The following is a 20661-nucleotide window of genomic DNA, read 5'->3' as shown; positions in this document are numbered from 1 at the left end:
ACTTGTAGGAATGAATGACCGTGATAATTTTATCGCGATTTTAACCGAAATGGATACCGCAGCAAGCTGAGAAGAATAATTCAAATCATTCTACACGGAGATGCGCGTATCATAAGATAATCATTACTTTTTTTTACATGACCCTACGCTTGTAACCCAAGCGTCCGGCTTATATAAACACATACATACAGGACTTTTGATGTGCGATTCAGGCGCTCAAAATCTTGAAAATTAAGCGACCATGCTGAGGGCAACCTAACGGGTTACAAACCGCGGACGGTCACTGGGAGAGGATGAGACATCAACGATTATGCAATTATTTTCCCCTTGACTGAGGGATTCGCCGTGGAGGCGAGAAGGGGCCCAGCTGGCGATAGCAAAAAAGACAGCTACGCCCCTAGCCTACACACTTATGACTAAAGTAAGAGAAGCTTATGCATCCTGCGAACAAACGCGTCCTGAGACATCTGAATAATGTGACAATTTTGTTAAAAGCAATGTGCGAGGACTATAGAATTCAAATCATTTTAGTGTATTTCATGGTAAATAAGTAGAACTTATAAGTAATTATTTTTGTGTGCGAGGTTTCGCCCGCGTGAAAGAATTTTCCGGGATATAGTCCGGTCAATTTAGACATTCGAAGTTACATAAAGTCCCAACAAGCTGAATTTCTGTGAAGTTGTTCAAAACATAATTATAAACAATGTCTAGTAGTTCCCCATCATTCCCTGTAAGGAAAAAATTTAATTCAAGGTCAAAGGTCAAAAATGAGTTTTTCGCGATTTTTAGCAAAACGGTAAGTTTTATCATAAAAGTACCTCAGACAAAAATTGTAGATCATAAAATTATCTATAAAAATGTATCAATACTTTTTTCTTACGAGCCACCGTTTCTGAGATATAACGATTCAAAAGTTATAAAAGTTGTTATCATAATATGCACACGTTTCCACGCCACCTATGAGGTAGTGTACTTAGCGCGTTTTTTAACGTGGTTTCCCCAGTAGGGCTACTCCTCGGGTCAGTTGTGATCCTGTTTAATGTAAAACTTTTGCAAAATAACGGAAATTTTCAAAGATTGGGAAAGATAAAAGCGATGTAAATGAAAAAAAAGTGTTGAAGTTTATTCGTCTTATTCGTAAGTTTCAAATTCTTGTTCTTCTTCTTGATCTTCTTCTTGTTCTTCTTCTCCTGCTTCTTCTTCATCTTCATTTTGGATGCAAGTAAATTGCGTCAATAGCGATGTATCGCATGATACTTCGTCGGAGTCAAACGAATCCTCCATTGTTTGTGATTCAATATTAGAGCACGACCGGCCTTGACAATTTGTGCATGCCAAAGAACAAGACAGTCCGACTTTTTTGCAACCACATTTAGCACTGCATCCCTTTTGCAGTTGCAAAAATAGTGTTCAGCAGTTTTTCCGGCGCAGGTGGAAGTAAAGTTTGAACTGGCTCTAATATATTGTTGACCAACTTCCAACCCCAGTCTGTAGGGTCTAGCTGATAACCAAGCCACACTTTGAACTTGGTAATATACTCGAAAAGATGTTGGTGAGCAGCAACTGAGGTTGAAGGAAGACAAGCTAATTGAACTTGTTTTTATTTTTAGTATTTTTAACGAAACATGCATATCGATGCTTATCTAAACAGGTAGTTTTTAGGAGCTCCGTACATAGAAAGAAGAAAGCGGATGCCGTTGGTAATAACTTCTTGTTGAGTTGAATTACTCTTTTAAAAACTTCAGCACATTGAATTAAATCTTGTTTTTCAAACATTTTGAAAACTGCTGTTTTACCCCTCCTGTAAAATGCAGATGTCGTATCACAGCCAGTTATTGCGTGTAAAAATAGTACATGATCTTTACACTTAACTAAAGTAAATAAACTGTTGATGAATATATATCTGATTGATGCTGAGCTTTTCCTGGTTTTAAGAAAAAATAGTTTTTCAGTTGGCGTTCGAGCAGTGAGTAATACAAGTAAGTCAACATCTTCACCAACAACAATAGTTGTATTTGTCAAATTGAATTGCTCTATTGCTGTTTCAATAATCAATACATCAGCATCATTATTAGCTTGTTTTACCAATATATTTTCAGCCGTAAACTTTTCTTTCAACATTGAAATGAACCGAGACTTGTTGTGGGTATTTGTAAGAAATTTCTGTTGACTGGTTGGGACTGTCATAAGTTCATCAAATAAAATATCAGAAGATGAAGATGTTGCTAAAGTTCGACGACGTTGTTCTGCAGCTTTGATATTTCTCGTGCAATCATCATAGCCATCAAATACGACAGTAACTCTGGAACCAAAATGTCTACGTACATATTGAACGTATTTATCTAAGATAACGTTGAATGTTTCTTCGCTATCCCACACAACGCGGTGTAGTAAGTATCCTCCGTCAATGATGTATGTCGCATTAGTGTTGTTAATATCAATATTTACTTTTCAAAACAATCGTAAATGGTAGATTTCTGTGTTTTACGCATCCCGATGTCATCAAATAACGATAAAGGGTAGGGAGCTAATTCATATTCAAAATATTTTCAATTTCATCTTGAAATGCTGCAGTAATACTCATGCGTTGGAACAATAATACAGGGTCAATAGGTACTTTTTCTTCATGAACTTTTATGGAACTAGTCATAGTTAAGAGAGGAACAACTTTATCAGCGTGTTTTAATTTAATATTATTGAATGTCAGTCCTGTCATTTTTGCCGTAGAAGCAAGTCCAACTTCACGAGCTTTATAACAATTAATTTTATCGTCACCAACGACACCACTCGCAATAGAAACAATTTTGTTAACCTCTGGAAAAGGATCATGCGTTGAGAACCACTCTAAAAGTCTTCGTATGTCTCTAGCATCTTTTTACTCGTGAATCACTTGCATCAACATGCTGCTCGGTCGTATCCATCCTAACATTAGCGATATCTTCTAATTTGTCACAAACTGTATTCATAGCATGCATACTATAAACCCATTTACTGATGACGCTCTCTTTTGTACTTCTCCTCGAGCAATACCTCCATCTGTCTTCATAGCTTTCATCATAGACTGCTCGATTACCATGTCCGTTGAAGTTCCACAACTTAATTTGTCTGAACGTCTAACTGTAAAAATCCTCCTGAAAACTTTTCGTAAACTTCAGGATCAATCAAATTCTGTAATTGTTCCATATCCTGCAAGTAAAGGTGTGCAGATTTAGCATAAGGAAAATGTCCAGACGCGTGAAAATAAGGAAGCATTTCTTTGACGCAGTTTAAATGAGCTTTCAATCCCCCATACGCTCAGCTCTTAGGAATTCTTTAGCAATGGAAACCATACAAAAATATTGAATCCAAAGTTTTGCAGTTGGTCCTCGTTCCTCATATTCTTTTAGTTTTTGATTAAATTTATCAAGTAAAGCTCCAGATACTTCATCGTCATTTTCAATATCATTGTATGAAAGAGTATTACCTAATATATGCTCGATATTTACGATTAGATCTGCATCCATTATGTCATTCATTTCAACTTCTTTTAATATTATAATTGCCAAAGTAAGCTGAAGTAGTGTATGAGCTCGAACAGCTCTTGCGTAAGCATGACCATTCAGCATTTTTCTAATGATTTTGACGCATAGATCTCTGCTAGTACTTCTTTCATGCCGCTTCCTTGCATAATATGACCAATTGCTCCCATAAAAGACATCAGTAAATGAAATCCTCCAAGTCTGATGATGATTTTTGATAATTCAGAGCCCTGAGGTGCGGCTGATACAATTTCTCGAGCTTTAGCATACAGGGGCTGGTCGAAAGTCACGATGCATACAGTGTGGCCATACCGTTTTGCATTCTCTAATGCACAAAGTAAAGTCGTATAGATAGTATTATAGTTACTGGCTGGTTGGTGAATAAATGGTAAAAATGAAATTTGAGATTTAGAATAATTCGTATGATTATTTGTTAACCCGTCATGACTTGTCAAAATTTTATTTTCAAATATGTACAGGTAGCTGAATGTTTGCCGCCAAACATTGACAGCTACGCGTGTGACGGAAAAATAACCTTATTATGTAGTATATAAGGTTATAATCCCGTGACACACGCAAATGTCATGTAACTGTCTTGGCTCGCCGGCGAGCCACGAGGAGCATCAAGAGTTAAACGTTCAATAAAACCATTCCAACCGGGTAAAGACTCATTTTTCCATTTTCCATAAAACCATACTACATCAACTTTTTTGAGCAACGATACTGTTTCAGTTCCATAAACAAAATCTTTAACATTTATTTTACTGTAGCCTACTACACCGTCATTTGTATAAGTCTGTATCGGCACATGAGCTTTTGCCTTGAAATCATTTGCTGAAAGAGTTTCTTTTATTCGTGGCATAGGTTCTTCTAGTAAAACTGAATGTTTTGGAGTAACAATTTGAATAATACCCATTATGTGGAGCGTGTTATTGCCGTCTAGCGTATTTACATTAATATCAGCATTATCTGCAACGTATTGAATAAGAGTGCCACTTTCTGGTGGTAGGACATGAGGAGGACGATGGAAAACTGCTGCTGCCTCGTACATTATTGTATCATTATAAGAAGCACATAAACCAAAAGCCGAAAAGATTTGTATAAGACGTTTAGACCCGAACCTTCGATGAAAAAAACTGCGAGGCCTAATTGTAATTTAGATTTAAAAGACCTTGGTCGAACAGCAGTCATGATACAATGGCAAATATTTGTGCATATTAATTTTAAATGATCTAAATTTGATCGTTTATTTTTAAAATCACTCGTTCCACAAGAAATGTCAATGATTCTGGGATTTCATTATTTAAATCTTCAAACATGCGACTTGGTGGAGGGTAGTTAGAATTATCAAATACTGCGGTTTGAATATCTTCGCGAATAATAGCTGCAGCTGCGTCTAGGACTCTCAATCGTTCTTCTGTTTTATTCATTTTTTCTTTCGTACCAGGCTTGATTCAAAATATCATGATGATTATCCACTAAGCATATGAATGTTGATGCTCCCGATTTCTCAGTGATAATAAGTTTATCACCATATTTTACTTTAGTCGTAGCTTAATCGTTCTGTTATCTAGAGTCGTAGTTTTGCAAACCTTTTGTAATTCGTTCAAAGTGAACTGACAGTCATCGCTATTTTCAATGTAAGTAAATATTTCCTCCATTGCCAAATTCATAGCTTCGTCTTTAGGACGACCCATTTTAGCTCCAGTGGAAGGTTTTAAAAATTAGCATAGCAATCTCGATGATACTTAGCTTCAGCAGCAACTAAATCATATTCAAATTCGACTCGAGCAAGAACAGCTTTTGCTAAAGCATCGTCACGAGCCCGAGCTGTTTCCAGAATTGAATCTTTAAATTGAAGTGTACTTACTTGGCTGATTCGACGCCGAAAATCTGAGGATTTTCTTCTTTCACTCTCTTCATTTAATTTCTCGCCACAAAATAAGCATAGTTCTTTTGGAAACAAAAAAGCTGATTCACTGATACGTGATCTAGTACGAGGAGGACTTGCTGTGGATGTACTGGCTTCTTGTTCTTCACGTTGTCTTTTATTAGCTGCAGCAATAGAAGACTTTCGAGTATAATTTTTACGGCAATTTTCATGTATTGTCACAGATTTCTGATTTTTGAGATATTCCGAAAAATCATCAGCTCTTTCGATACTTGATAACAGAACGATTAAGCTACGACTAAAAGTAAAATATGGTGATAAACTTATTATCACTGAGAAATCGGGAGCATCAACATTCATATGCTTAGTGGATAATCATCATGATATTTTGAATCAAGCCTGGTACGAAAGAAAAAAATGAATAAAACAGAAGAACGATTGAGAGTCCTAGACGCAGCTGCAGCTATTATTCGCGAAGATATTCAAACCGCAGTATTTGATAATTCTAACTACCCTCCACCAAGTCGCATGTTTGAAGATTTAAATAATGAAATCCCAGAATCATTGACATTTCTTGTGGAACGAGTGATTTTAAAAATAAACGATCAAATTTAGATCATTTAAAATTAATATGCACAAATATTTGCCATTGTATCATGACTGCTGTTCGACCAAGGTCTTTTAAATCTAAATTACAATTAGGCCTCGCAGTTTTTTTCATCGAAGGTTCGGGTCTAAACGTCTTATACAAATCTTTTCGGCTTTTGGTTTATGTGCTTCTTATAATGATACAATAATGTACGAGGCAGCAGCAGTTTTCCATCGTCCTCCTCATGTCCTACCACCAGAAAGTGGCACTCTTATTCAATACGTTGCAGATAATGCTGATATTAATGTAAATACGCTAGACGGCAATAACACGCTCCACATAATGGGTATTATTCAAATTGTTACTCCAAAACATTCAGTTTTACTAGAAGAACCTATGCCACGAATAAAAGAAACTCTTTCAGCAAATGATTTCAAGGCAAAAGCTCATGTGCCGATACAGACTTATACAAATGACGGTGTAGTAGGCTACAGTAAAATAAATGTTAAAGATTTTGTTTATGGAACTGAAACAGTATCGTTGCTCAAAAAAGTTGATGTAGTATGGTTTTATGGAAAATGGAAAAATGAGTCTTTACCCGGTTGGAATGGTTTTATTGAACGTTTAACTCTTGGTCTCTCGTGGCTCGCCGGCGAGCCAAGACAGCTACATGACATTTGCGTGTGTCACGGGATTATAACCTTATATACTACATAATAAGGTTATTTTTCCGTCACACGCGTAGCTGTCAATGTTTGGCGGCAAACATTCAGCTACCTGTACATATTTGAAAATAAAATTTTGACAAGTCATGACGGGTTAACAAATAATCATACGAATTATTCTAAATCTCAAATTTCATTTTTACCATTTATTCACCAACCAGCCAGTAACTATAATACTATCTATACGACTTTACTTTTGTGCATTGAGAATGCAAAACGGTATGGCCACACTGTATGCATCGTGACTTTCGACCAGCCCCTGTATGCTAAAGCTCGAGAAATTGTATCAGCCGCACCTCAGGGCTCTGAATTATCAAAAATCATCATCAGACTTGGAGGATTTCATTTACTGATGTCTTTTATGGGAGCAATTGGTCATATTATGCAAGGAAGCGGCATGAAAGAAGTACTAGCAGAGATCTATGCGTCAAAATCATTAGAAAAATGCTGAATGGTCATGCTTACGCAAGAGCTGTTCGAGCTCATACACTACTTCAGCTTACTTTGGCAATTATAATATTAAAAGAAGTTGAAATGAATGACATAATGGATGCAGATCTAATCGTAAATATCGAGCATATATTAGGTAATACTCTTTCATACAATGATATTGAAAATGACGATGAAGTATCTGGAGCTTTACTTGATAAATTTAATCAAAAACTAAAAGAATATGAGGAACGAGGACCAACTGCAAAACTTTGGATTCAATATTTTTGTATGGTTTCCATTGCTAAAGAATTCCTAAGAGCTGAGCGTATGGGGGATTGGAAAGCTCATTTGAAACTGCGTCAAAGAAATGCTTCCTTATTTTCACGCGTCTGGACATTTTCCTTATGCTAAATCTGCACACCTTTACTTGCAGGATATGGAACAATTACAGAATTTGATTGATCCTGAAGTTTACGAAAAGTTTTCAGGGAGGATTTTTTACAGTTAGACGTTCAGACAAATTAAGTTGTGGAACTTCAACGGACATGGTAATCGAGCAGTCTATGATGAAAGCTATGAAGACAGATGGAGGTATTGCTCGAGGGAGAAGTACAAAAGAGAGCGTCATCAGTAAATGGGTTTATAGTATGCATGCTATGAATACAGTTTGTGACAAATTAGAAGATATCGCTAATGTTAGGATGGATACGACCGAGCAGCATGTTGATGCAAGTGATTCACGAGTAAAAAGATGCTAGAGACATACGAAGACTTTTAGAGTGGTTCTCAACGCATGATCCTTTTCCAGAGGTTAACAAAATTGTTTCTATTGCGAGTGGTGTCGTTGGTGACGATAAAATTAATTGTTATAAAGCTCGTGAAGTTGGACTTGCTTCTACGGCAAAAATGACAGGACTGACATTCAATAATATTAAATTAAAACACGCTGATAAAGTTGTTCCTCTCTTAACTATGACTAGTTCCATAAAAGTTCATGAAGAAAAAGTACCTATTGACCCTGTATTATTGTTCCAACGCATGAGTATTACTGCAGCATTTCAAGATGAAATTGAAAAATATTTTGAATATGAATTAGCTCCCTACCCTTTATCGTTATTTGATGACATCGGGATGCGTAAAACACAGAAATCTACCATTTACGATTGTTTTGAAAAAGTAAATATTGATATTAACAACACTAATGCGACATACATCATTGACGGAGGATACTTACTACACCGCGTTGTGTGGGATAGCGAAGAAACATTCAACGTTATCTTAGATAAATACGTTCAATATGTACGTAGACATTTTGGTTCCAGAGTTACTGTCGTATTTGATGGCTATGATGATTGCACGAGAAATATCAAAGCTGCAGAACAACGTCGTCGAACTTTAGCAACATCTTCATCTTCTGATATTTTATTTGATGAACTTATGACAGTCCCAACCAGTCAACAGAAATTTCTTACAAATACCCACAACAAGTCTCGGTTCATTTCAATGTTGAAAGAAAAGTTTACGGCTGAAAATATATTGGTAAAACAAGCTAATAATGATGCTGATGTATTGATTATTGAAACAGCAATAGAGCAATTCAATTTGACAAATACAACTATTGTTGTTGGTGAAGATGTTGACTTACTTGTATTACTCACTGCTCGAACGCCAACTGAAAAAACTATTTTTTTCTTAAAACCAGGAAAAGCTCAGCATCAATCAGATATATATTCATCAAAAAGTTTATTTACTTTAGTAAAGTGTAAAGATCATGTACTATTTTTACACGCAATAACTGGCTGTGATACGACATCTGCATTTTTACAGGAGGGGTAAAACAGCAGTTTTCAAAATGTTTGAAAAACAAGATTTAATTCAATGTGCTGAAGTTTTTAAAAGAGTAATTCAACTCAACAAGAAGTTATTACCAACGGCATCCGCTTTCTTCTTTCTATGTACGGAGCTCCTAAAAAAAACTACCTGTTTAGATAAGCATCGATATGCATGTTTCGTTAAAAATACTAAAAATAAAAACAAGTTCAATTAGCTTGTCTTCCTCCAACCTCAGTTGCTGCTCACCAACATCTTTTTCGAGTATATTACCAAGTTCAAGTGTGGCTTGGTTATCAGCTAGACCCTACAGACTGGGGTTGGAAGTTGGTCAACAATATATTAGAGCCAGTTCAAACTTTACTTCCACCTGCGCCGGAAAAACTGCTGAACACTATTTTTTGCAACTGCAAAAGGGATGCAGTGCTAAATGTGGTTGCAAAAAAGTCGGACTGTCTTGTTCTTTGGCATGCACAAATTGTCAAGGCCGGTCGTGCTCTAATATTGAATCACAAACAATGGAGGATTCGTTTGACTCCGACGAAGTATCATGCGATACATCGCTATTGACGCAATTTACTTGCATCCAAAATGAAGATGAAGAAGAAGCAGGAGAAGAAGAACAAGAAGAAGATCAAGAAGAAGAACAAGAATTTGAAACTTACGAATAAGACGAATAAACTTCAACACTTTTTTTTCATTTACATCGCTTTTATCTTTCCCAATCTTTGAAAATTTCCGTTATTTTGCAAAAGTTTTACATTAAACAGGATCACAACTGACCCGAGGAGTAGCCCTACTGGGGAAACCACGTTAAAAAACGCGCTAAGTACACTACCTCATAGGTGGCGTGGAAACGTGTGCATATTATGATAACAACTTTTATAACTTTTGAATCGTTATATCTCAGAAACGGTGGCTCGTAAGAAAAAAGTATTGATACATTTTTATAGATAATTTTATGATCTACAATTTTTGTCTGAAGTACTTTTATGATAAAACTTACCGTTTTGCTGAAAATCGCGAAAAACTCATTTTTGACCTTTGACCTTGAATTAAATTTTTTTCCTTACAGGGGGGAATGATGGGGAACTTCTAGACATTGTTTATAATTATATTTTGAACAATTTCACTGAAATTCAGCTTGTTGGGACTTTATGTAACTTCACTCTCATTTTTTGGTCTAAATTGACCGGACTAATAAGAGTCCTGCTATATATTTCTCCAGGATAGACTACTGTCTATGTCTGTCTGTACAGACTTGACTCTGACAGTAGTCTAGCCTATAACCTTCCCATGGGTTAAATTATCTCCATACCAAATACCATAAAAATCAGTTCAGTAGATTTTGAGAAAATCGGTAACATTCAGACAGATAGAAAAGGAGACTTTGTTTTATAATATGTATAGATGTAAGCAACACTATAAATACAAAAGATGTAAGTAATAAAAGCTAAAACATGACCGCAACGTGCATGAATGGCAAGTTTTTCACATTAAAAACGTCGTAACGCAATACTTTGTGAAACGTATTATCTGTGAAATTTTAAATACAAATAACCATGTCATGTTATTTAATAGGCTGTATAACTAATATTTCAATAATACAACTATAGGGGCATTCCATGTTGTGCACCGTCAGTAATATAAATATTTTTTTTTATATTATAATCAGATGTAATTGAATCGTTAGAGCGATGCAAGACATGATAAAATACTCTAATCGAAAGTATTTAGTTTAATTGAAAGTTTTTACTACTTCGCTCTTTCTGGCGACCGCCGCGCTTCGGCACTGTAATCGGTCTAGCTCCTAAACTACTTCTCAGCCCATTATGAAACTTCGCAGGGATTATCTATACAATAGTAGCTATTTATAGAAAAAAATTAAAAAATATAAATATGCCAACTTTGTGAAATTCAAGTTTGTAACTTTCAAACACATTTTTTCAAAGAAAAAACATTTTTCAATTTCAAAAATACAATCAAAAAGCTCATTAAATGAAGTATTTATTTCATTGCTTTATTTATTTTATTGTAACATTTAAAAACTTGATAATTGGATTCGAAGTGGCGTATACCAGCCGGCCAGTCAAAACTTCAAAGTCCTTTAACTCGCTTACCAGGCTTTATACTTTAATAATATTTTGTATCTGGATCGAGGACATATACAGGTATAACATAATCAAATATTACGAAAATCTGAGACATCGAGTTTTTTTTCGTGCCCGCTTCACGTGGAATGCCCCTATAGTAAAATGTAATATTTACAGCTGAATGTAGAATTTTTATGTTTTTTTTTTTAAATAGGCAGTTGCCAGTTTACTACTTTTCTATCATTGAAACTATTTAAAATATTGATTCCTTAATACACTTATAAGCCTATACCACGAATGTATTGGAGACTAGATCAGTGACATGACCACAGCTCCTATCGACTTACATTAACCGCACCAAAATTTTATTCAAATTATTTACTCCCTTTTATATTTTAAAGTTATCGAACAAATTATTATGTTAACCATTTTCGCTTTACATATTAATAACTAAACCTGCATAGAAATCTATTTAGCCATTACGTGATGCACAAACATATTAACCGACTTTCCTTATTCATTGTCTATGTAAATAAGACGCAGACGAGCTACGAAGCTCATATCTATAAATATTACTGTTTTGTTACTTGACTTACATTCCTAACCCACATATTTCAATCAATGTATTTAAATGGTATGCAGTAATCTCTCTCCAAATCCACACTCGTTGATAAGGTTTATTTTTTTTATTGCTTTGAATGACGAGACGAGCTTGCCAATCGCCTGATGGTAAGCGATACGACCACCCATAAACAGCAGAAACATCATCCAAAACCTTGAATTATAAAGTATTGTTTGGCATTCCACTGCGCTCGCCATCCTGAGACATGAGATGTTAAGTCTTATTATATCCAGTAGTTACACTGGCTTCAATGTCCTTCAAACCGGAACACAACAGTAACTACACAATAATGCTTGGCGGCAGGATTAGACATTGCGGTGGTACCTACCCAGGCGGACTCTCATATGTGAGAGACCTACCACCAGTTTTATAAAAGTATACGTATTAATCTTTTAAGAAGTAATAAGAACTATAATCGTGAAACAATTATCTATATGAATTTAAAATTAAAAAGGTAGCATATATTACTATGTTATAATATTTACTGATACGAGGTACGCACCCTAATAAATCATGCGAGGGAAACAGGCTTGATGAACCGTATGTCACCTACATAGTTGCATCTCTACTCACTGGCCACCGTTTAGTAGTTCTCCCCTGAAAACCCTTTATAAGGATATATGACATTAAATATACATACTTAGTTAACCACTGGCAAGTTGAAACAAAAAGATAGAAGAACTTAAACATTCCTCCAGATCTTTTTATCATAAAAATGCCCATAGATAACCGACATTTTACGTAAATCGCGATAACACAATCTCACAAATCATCCTTAGCTACCAACGAGACAGCAGAAAAATTAAAATATCTTCGATATGTCAGTGTAATTGATCGTACGAGTCTATTCAGCAGTTATCAGCTGTCGGGCACGCAAAGTACGTCATTCGCAATTAGCCGGTGTGCTCCTGCGCGGTTATTCCATATGACAAACCGCGTGGATTCTGCGTGGTTTCGAATGAAGGCTTTTCTTTCAGTATTTACAAATAAAAATAGTGACAATATGTTTGTAAAGCGGGGTTTAGATTAAAAAGAAAACTTGGGGAATATATCTTCTTTAGCAATTGTTAACCGTGTAAATACATAGACACGGCAAGCTAATCTCTGCCAATTTTAATATTTGCAGAACTTGCAGCGAAACTTTTTAATATTGTTGCTAATGTAAAACCATTTAGAAGTCCATGCGCAATATACCTATATTCCTGCGAGAACTTGGTTGTCCAAACTTACCTTTCTTTTAATAATTAAAGCATACAACATGATATGTACACAATACAATTACTTAATAACCTGGTATGTTATTGATTTACAAGTGATATTATAATTGTTACTATATTGCCTAAAATGAAATTTGGACCATAATATGCTACGACTGTGAAGTCTTACTTGCGATATTTGATTAATAATTTCGTGATATGTCACATGCTTATGGGTGAAGAAATTCCACGCGAAATCTAAACTTTAGTAGATAATAGAGACCTGTGTCACAGATGGATCACGATAACCGTATCGGACCATAAACAATACGTCAATTAATATTAGCATAATTACCGTATCACTTTGATAATTACTTGTGGAAATACAGTAGATCTATCGACGTTCGATGGATATAATAAAGGTAATGGAATGTAAACTAGGTACTTATATTTTAATACTAGATACTAATTTATATGCAATTCTACTTATATTATAAATACGAAAGTTTGTGAGAATGGATGTATGGGTGTATGTATGTTTGTTTCCCTTCCACGAAAAAACTACTGAACGGATTTAGATGAAACTGTACAGTAATATTGGTTATATATCAGAATAACACATGGCCCACAATTTATAATGATTTTGTGTACTTAAAGTAAGACGAAAAAAAATGCTATCTTGGCGTACGCTGCCTAAACCATTGGGATTATATAAAGATGATGTATCGTAGGATCGTTTATCTTAAATAGTTCCAAATGAAAGTCCGCGACGGCATATATCTACCTTTTATGTGGAAGCCACTATGACCAAAATATTGAGCAGCGGGACTTTTAACCCGGAAACTCTTTCACACGAGCGAAGACGGGAGCAACAACTAGTATAATTAATATATGTCAATGTTTTGAATTTCAAGATATTTAACCTGACAGCCAATGTAGCTAGAATAATGCATACACTAATTTCTGCGAAATGTGTTAAATAGGGTACCGGACTCATTTTTGTTCTTTACTATTATCAATTATTTACATAATATAAATTATAACACAGAAGGAATTATTAAAATCCGGTAAAAAATCAACAAGTTATAAGTCTTTGAATTTCGGTGGAAGGGGTAATTAACAAGAAACAGAAAAGAGACGAAATATCCACATGTGACGTCATCAGGAATTACGACGCGTGCGAAAAAATGAGATGAAGCGATATCCCCACATCGCGTCGACTTCTGCACATTACAATATTTTAAATATGAATTACTCGCTCATTTTTTAACCAATTGTTATGCAGTTTTCGCAGGAGTGCTTCTTTTTCGTATTATTAACCATTACATATAGAATAATGTACAAAATCAAGCATAGGCCGGTTCCCTATTTCATCAGTTAAGCGGACCATGAAACATAATAGTATTCGCCCGCCTTGGGATTGACGTCTTCTTGTGCGGAAAATGTAATCACATCTTAACAAAAAAACGAAAAAACTGGGGGCTTTACGTCTAGTCTGAAAGAACCTTTATGAGAGAGATAATATTTGGCAGATAAGATGAGGCCAACTGAAAATAAATTACTGATTGCAAGCAAAGATATTACGCTATGTTTACATTCGAAACAATTATAATTTGTTTTGTTAATCCCACTGCAAAACGTGACCAAGCCACGCGTCTCCGATACAATTATAAAGCTAGGTACAAGTAAACTATCTAGCATTAAGTATTTTATCCTTAACTTATAATAGAATTGCATATTCTAAAAATATTTAAAACATTTATTTTTAAATAAAACTTACTTACATTGACGTATATTCTATAGACACGAACGTCCATATAAACTATTTGTTCAAAATCTGAACTAAAATTGCAACCAAAATATCCCTGTTACAACCTATTTATTCACTTGTATAACAAATAAATTCACTTATTTGACTAATATTTTTTATTCAAATTCAGGTTTACACTTAGACTCGACTTCTTGTATCATGAGCGCAACTCCATACACAACCTCAAGCTGTAAATATTGATCATACTAAAGTCAGTTTGAATGGATATCAGTTCAAATCAATTGAACACAGTGAATGTTCGGAACGCCATATCTAGTATGTAGTACATATTATATCGATAGGTAGTTACAACTATTCCCGAACTCCCTAAACTTGCCAACTAAAAGAGTCGAATATCGGGTTCAATGAACTGCATCGTCCTCACTAAACTTCTAGAGGTTGTTTACCGCAAACCACAAGACAAAATGGATATCACATTATATAGTTTGTGGTCATCTGATTTTCTAATGAACGTATTATTTTAATTAAATGCATTTTATTGTACCAGACTTTATTGATATTATTTTATGTTAATTATGTCTGTAAATAAAAGGACAGTGCCCAGTTAAGAAAATGTATAGTATGGTGGTTTTCCGAATTGTACCACATAAGATATACCATCATGTCTTCGTGGAGATAAGTACGCTCGTTCAACCTTGAATATCTTCTAATACAATTTGTACAATGTAGCATTTTTATACAAATACCTACTACGTATAGTCTCACGAGTCGGTAGTAGTTTACATTGTGTATGTGCTTGAGAATAAACAAACAATGTAACACTTTAGTCGCCCTCTATATCGCCTTGGTACGAATGAAGGGTGCCCAGAACTTACTTGACAGAAAATATTTTTTTAATTTTTTACGCTGGCATATCGATTATCCAAGACTTCAAAAACCGAATAGCCAAACAGCCAATCAACTTGTCAAATAACTTGTATAAAACAACGATTCTACGTATACCAAAATCGAAATTTATATTAAAATTTAATATCGAATGTCAAATAGAAGATTGATTTAAGACGAATTTGAAAGAACCTGTTCAAAGTCCTTTTGAAATGCTAACAAATTGCGGTTCGCAGTTACAACCATATTAAGAAAGAAAGAAAGAAAGATGTATTTATTGCTGGCATTAATACACAGATCAAAACAACAATACGAACGTCTATATATAAATAAGAATTTATGTTTCTTAAGATTACTTATAGCAAAAAAATATCAGCAATGGCACCTATAACTCAACTGCATGCTGTCTTACAACGTTAGTAGTACTACAGCTCTGATTTTCGATGAGGGCAATTACGGGAAATTAAGGTATTACTTAAGTTTATATTAAAATGATAATACATTATCACTTTTTCCCGAAGAATTATGTAGAGTTGCAACTAATGCATCCATTTTTGCTATACGTAAAATCAGCCACAAAAGTATATGAAGAAATAAAAAACTTCAAATCGCCTATAAGCGTTAAAAAAACATTTTTTCTTCGTGAGAAGTATAGTCAATCCCTTTTATTTTAAGCTAGCATACTATATCATCTGATACAAATTCCAGACTCTCGAACTGATACTGAACAGAAAATCTAATATCACTTTACCCAATTCGGGAATCGAAGCCGAGACCGCAGCAAAGTCTTTCCGCAATTCAACTACACCACCGAAGTAGACAAAAGCCATTATGAACGACACAATTTATAACAAAAGCGTCTGCCTTACTAGCCGCGTGTGTTACATTAGCATTAAAGGAAGAAACCGTTTAAACTAACGATACACTCGCGACAGTGAATGATGATCCTATTTCCGTACCATTGCGGCCGATAAATCGATACCACCCTTTAGTAATTTACTCTTCCGATACTTAATTGAATCATCGTAATAAGTTGATGATATCGTAACATATTATTAGCTTTTGTTCGCGGCCTTGCCTGCGTTCGAGAGTTTTCTGTGATTAAAGTCCCGATATATATTGTCCAGGGACAAAAAGCCTTTGTCCTTATCAGGGTCTCAACCTTCCAAACCACCAAATTTCATAGAAATCCGTTGTGTAAATTTTGAGTATATCGCGTTCAGACAAGCAGATAAATGAGGGGAGAGACCAACAGTAATCCTTATATTTTCAGTCAATTTACGTAAACCCGTAATGTACTATAACTTCCTCAATACTTGCATTATCTTTTAGTAAAAACCGTACAAAAATCCGTTCAGTATATTTTAAGAAAATCAAATACATACAGACAGCTTTTGGGGTCTTTGCTTATAGTATGTATAGATTTAATATTTTTATACTAGCCGCTTTATTTTGATCTGACGGCCTCTGTGGCGTAGTTTTAATTGTACACGGTACGAGTACTACTACCGCGTTTAGGTCCTAGGACCAAATACCAGGCCGGGACAATATCCATTGTAACTGGGTTTTTCTGTCTTAAAAATTACTCAGTCGCAGCCCGGAGTCAGGAGGTTGGCGGTGTGATACCCCTGTGCCTCAGTATACACATAAAGCCGTTGGTCCTGCGCCTGATATATCTCCGGATATTTCGGATTGCCGTCTCACCAGACTATGAGAGTGAAGGAACAGAGAGTGCACCTGTGTATTGCGCACATACTTGTGCACTTTAATATCTCCTGCGCACTTGTCTGATCTCCGAAGATATTGGGTTAGGAAGGAATCAATCACAAGCAGATTTCAAATATAACTAGTTAGTGACATTACGATTGAATTGCATAAATTTGGGGCAGGTTGACTTATTGTTATAACCGTAAACCGACGCAACGCCTTGTTGGCCAACATTATAATATTGGAGCTGATACCCGACTTACTAGACATGTGGTTAGGCAGCTCTTTAAAACCCAAAATAAAATAGTTTTCAAAATTGAATTTAATTCATATTCATCATAGGTTTATAAATGCAGAACATCACTATTTTCAATAAAAAAAAAAATGCATGTAAATATATCCGGTCCTGATGCTAACAGACAAATAGATTAAAATCGATTAGATTTCAATGTACGTCAATCGTTATTAATTTGCGGATTAGATACGAAGAATTTTGTAACGACTGTAATCGCTGTCGTATATCGTACATATCGCAATGTGACTGACCGCGTATCAGAGAATGCAAACAAACTTCTCGAGTTTTAATAGTTCTTCGTTTATTATAGAAATTTTCCCAATATTAATATACGATATTAGAAGAAATATATCAGGACAATGCATGTTAATATTGGCAATGTTGTACTTTGATATTGATTAATTCATAATATTTGCAATTGGAATTTTTCAATAAATTTCTTAGTTACTGATTATTGTCATCACCCATCAGAGTATTTATTATAAATCTTTTATCTCCTTTTCTAAGACAAATCCCTATTGGAGAATGCATAATGCAATAGATGCAAAAATGCATGGAAGTTCGTCTCGCATAATTTGTTTTTATGACAGTGAAAATGACACACAACAGTAGGTAACGTATTTTCAAATACATTTAAAATTGTTCTTTTTCATTATTGGATTTTCATGCAATTATATATTTTCATGTTTATTCAGAAGTTACATTTGAACTTGAGAAATATCTAAAATATCACGTAAATTATAAATAATTTCACAAGGTCAGCCACTGCTTTTAAAGTACGAGACAGATTTAGATATTCTTCTTTAAAAATGAATTACGAAAAACCATGTTGATCGACAAAGCGTCACGGAGGGAAAACCACAAACAAGTAGGGATGGTCGGGTTTCAATAGAAGTTATTAGAACTTCCCGTATCGATACGGTGCGATCCCATTCAGCTTTATTAATAGTAAAGTCACCTAACACCGCTACGTACAGCCAGCTTTATTGCAGTAGTTAGCAATTATAATCTACTAAAATACAATATTATTATATTGTATACTTAAGAGTATTAAAAAATTTGCTGCAACGCTAATTGAACGAATAAAAAACACCAGTAATGACCAGTTTTTATGGTCTAACTTGTACCATTGACGTCAAACAACGTAGATCAATACTGTATGAATTTGTTAGATATAGAATTTATAAAAGGTCATCGATTCAATAATAAATAGGTATATTTTTTATTCATAGAGTTTATGAGCGTATCTTCATACAAAAAATAGGAAAAGAACATAAATATTTATACAGTTAATGCTATGTTGGAATAACGAAATATAACACAAACAAATTTACTAGGAAATAACTAGACAAACTAATGAAATTATTCATTTCATTTCTTCAGATCCAATTTGCTAGTCGTTGCCTAGATATGGCCACCACAAATAACCTGTCTGGCGCGACACAACTTGGCTATAACACAACTCACTTATTTACCAGACAATCAAATTTCTCTAGAATGTCTGAGACGTGGATTCGTTTATTCGGTGTTTCGGCGAAAAAATAAACTAAAACAGTTCTTGTTATTGTGCATTGTAGTAGATTAATGTGATGTCTGCATGTGCTGTATAATATATTCATATTCTCAGTATGCAAAAATGCATTTCACGTGATACCGTATACGCTTATGACTTTTGTGGGCGTAAAACTAGAAACATTATATTTATTAGAGTTGATTCAGCGGCGTAAACTCTGACAAACTTAGATTATAGCTGTCATAGCCTGGAGCCAAGTATAACTAACTATTTTTTCTATTTTTTACTATTTTTTCCTGCAGCTCCGCCCATGTGGAAAGGTTTTCCCGGGATAAAAGTCCCGCTTTATATTTTCCCGGGATAAAAAATAACCTATGGCACACAGGAGAAATGTAAAACCTATTAGTGAAAATAAAAATCACATACGGTTAAATAGTTTCTGTTATTAGCGCCTTCGAACCAACAAACGATTTCTTCAACTTTATATAGATAAATATATTCGATACCTAAAATAGGACTCTCTCAACTGTTCTGATCTGTGTTTAGAATAACAAATCCTTCACACTGAGTACAACTGGGACGTACAAACACATGTAATACATATTATATTCCAATTGATATATCGACATATAACTTCATGGTAGAGTTGTTATTTCCTAATTGATTGGCGTTTCAGGGTTACCACGGCGCCCCACTGACCCTGGCGCTGTCCCCTCTTGACCATGGGCCGTGGATTACATAAAATCGACATTACGAAACTATTATTAGATAGAATCGAGTCGGAAAACATATATTTACGTTCTCATTATAATTATAATAGAGAATCACAAACACTCCACAAATAACAGTGGAGATAACCTCGAAACAATCATCAATGTATCTTAAAATAATTTAAATTCAAGTTCCTCGCTGCATAAATCTGTATTGGGAATATCTTAACATAGAAAGAAATAATAAATTCTAGGCATTTTTTGGAGTTATGTCATGCTTAATAGTTTTTATCCCTACATTCCAGAATTGTCTGGACCGTTTGTGTGATGAGTCATTACAGACAATTAACGAATTACTTCATAACGAGACTTTACACAAAGGATATGACGCAGCATTACAAATGGGAATGACAGGCACGTGTTAGATGAAATGATATCAATATTTACCATGAATTGCCCATCTTATAATGCGTCTACTGTATATCTATACTCAAGTATTTTATGTACCATTGTTTCCTTATAGTCTACCTAGCAACCACTTTCCAATTATTCTGTAATATTATAATTTATAATTGCATGCAAAAATAGTCCAGGTGCTTGCATGATTCGCCGAGTTACCAAACTTTACTGGTGGGAGGTCTCTCGTATGTGAGAGTCCGCCTGGGTAGGTACAACCGCACTGTCTATTTCTGCTGGCAAGCAGCAGTGTGTAGTCACTGTTGTGTTCCGGTTGAAGGACATTGTAGCCAGTGGAAGTACTGGACATAATAAGACTTAAATCTCAAGTTTTAGGATCGCGAGCGCAGTGGATTACCGAACAATACTTTGTAATTCAAGGTGTCGGATGGTGTTTCTACTGTTTGTGGGCGGTCGTATCGGTTACC

At 35.0% G+C, this 20661-nt stretch overlaps 1 protein-coding gene and 2 pseudogenes across 2 annotated transcripts in view; 1 reads left to right on the top strand and 2 right to left on the bottom strand.

Annotated features, from left to right (window-relative positions):
• The window catches only part of LOC115447832, a 59067-nt gene that overhangs the window by 32722 nt on the left and 5684 nt on the right, over positions 1-20661 (bottom strand). The gene's annotated exons all lie outside the window — the stretch shown is intronic.
• On the bottom strand, positions 988-1675 carry LOC119190969 (annotated as a pseudogene).
• On the top strand, positions 9109-9800 carry LOC119190967 (annotated as a pseudogene).

The sequence above is a fragment of the Manduca sexta genome, chromosome 28 (assembly GCF_014839805.1).
Source record: "Manduca sexta isolate Smith_Timp_Sample1 chromosome 28, JHU_Msex_v1.0, whole genome shotgun sequence".
In the NCBI taxonomy this organism is placed as follows: domain Eukaryota; kingdom Metazoa; phylum Arthropoda; class Insecta; order Lepidoptera; family Sphingidae; genus Manduca; species Manduca sexta.
Note: the sequence above shows the minus strand (reverse complement) of the source record. Positions and strands in the feature narration are given on the sequence as shown.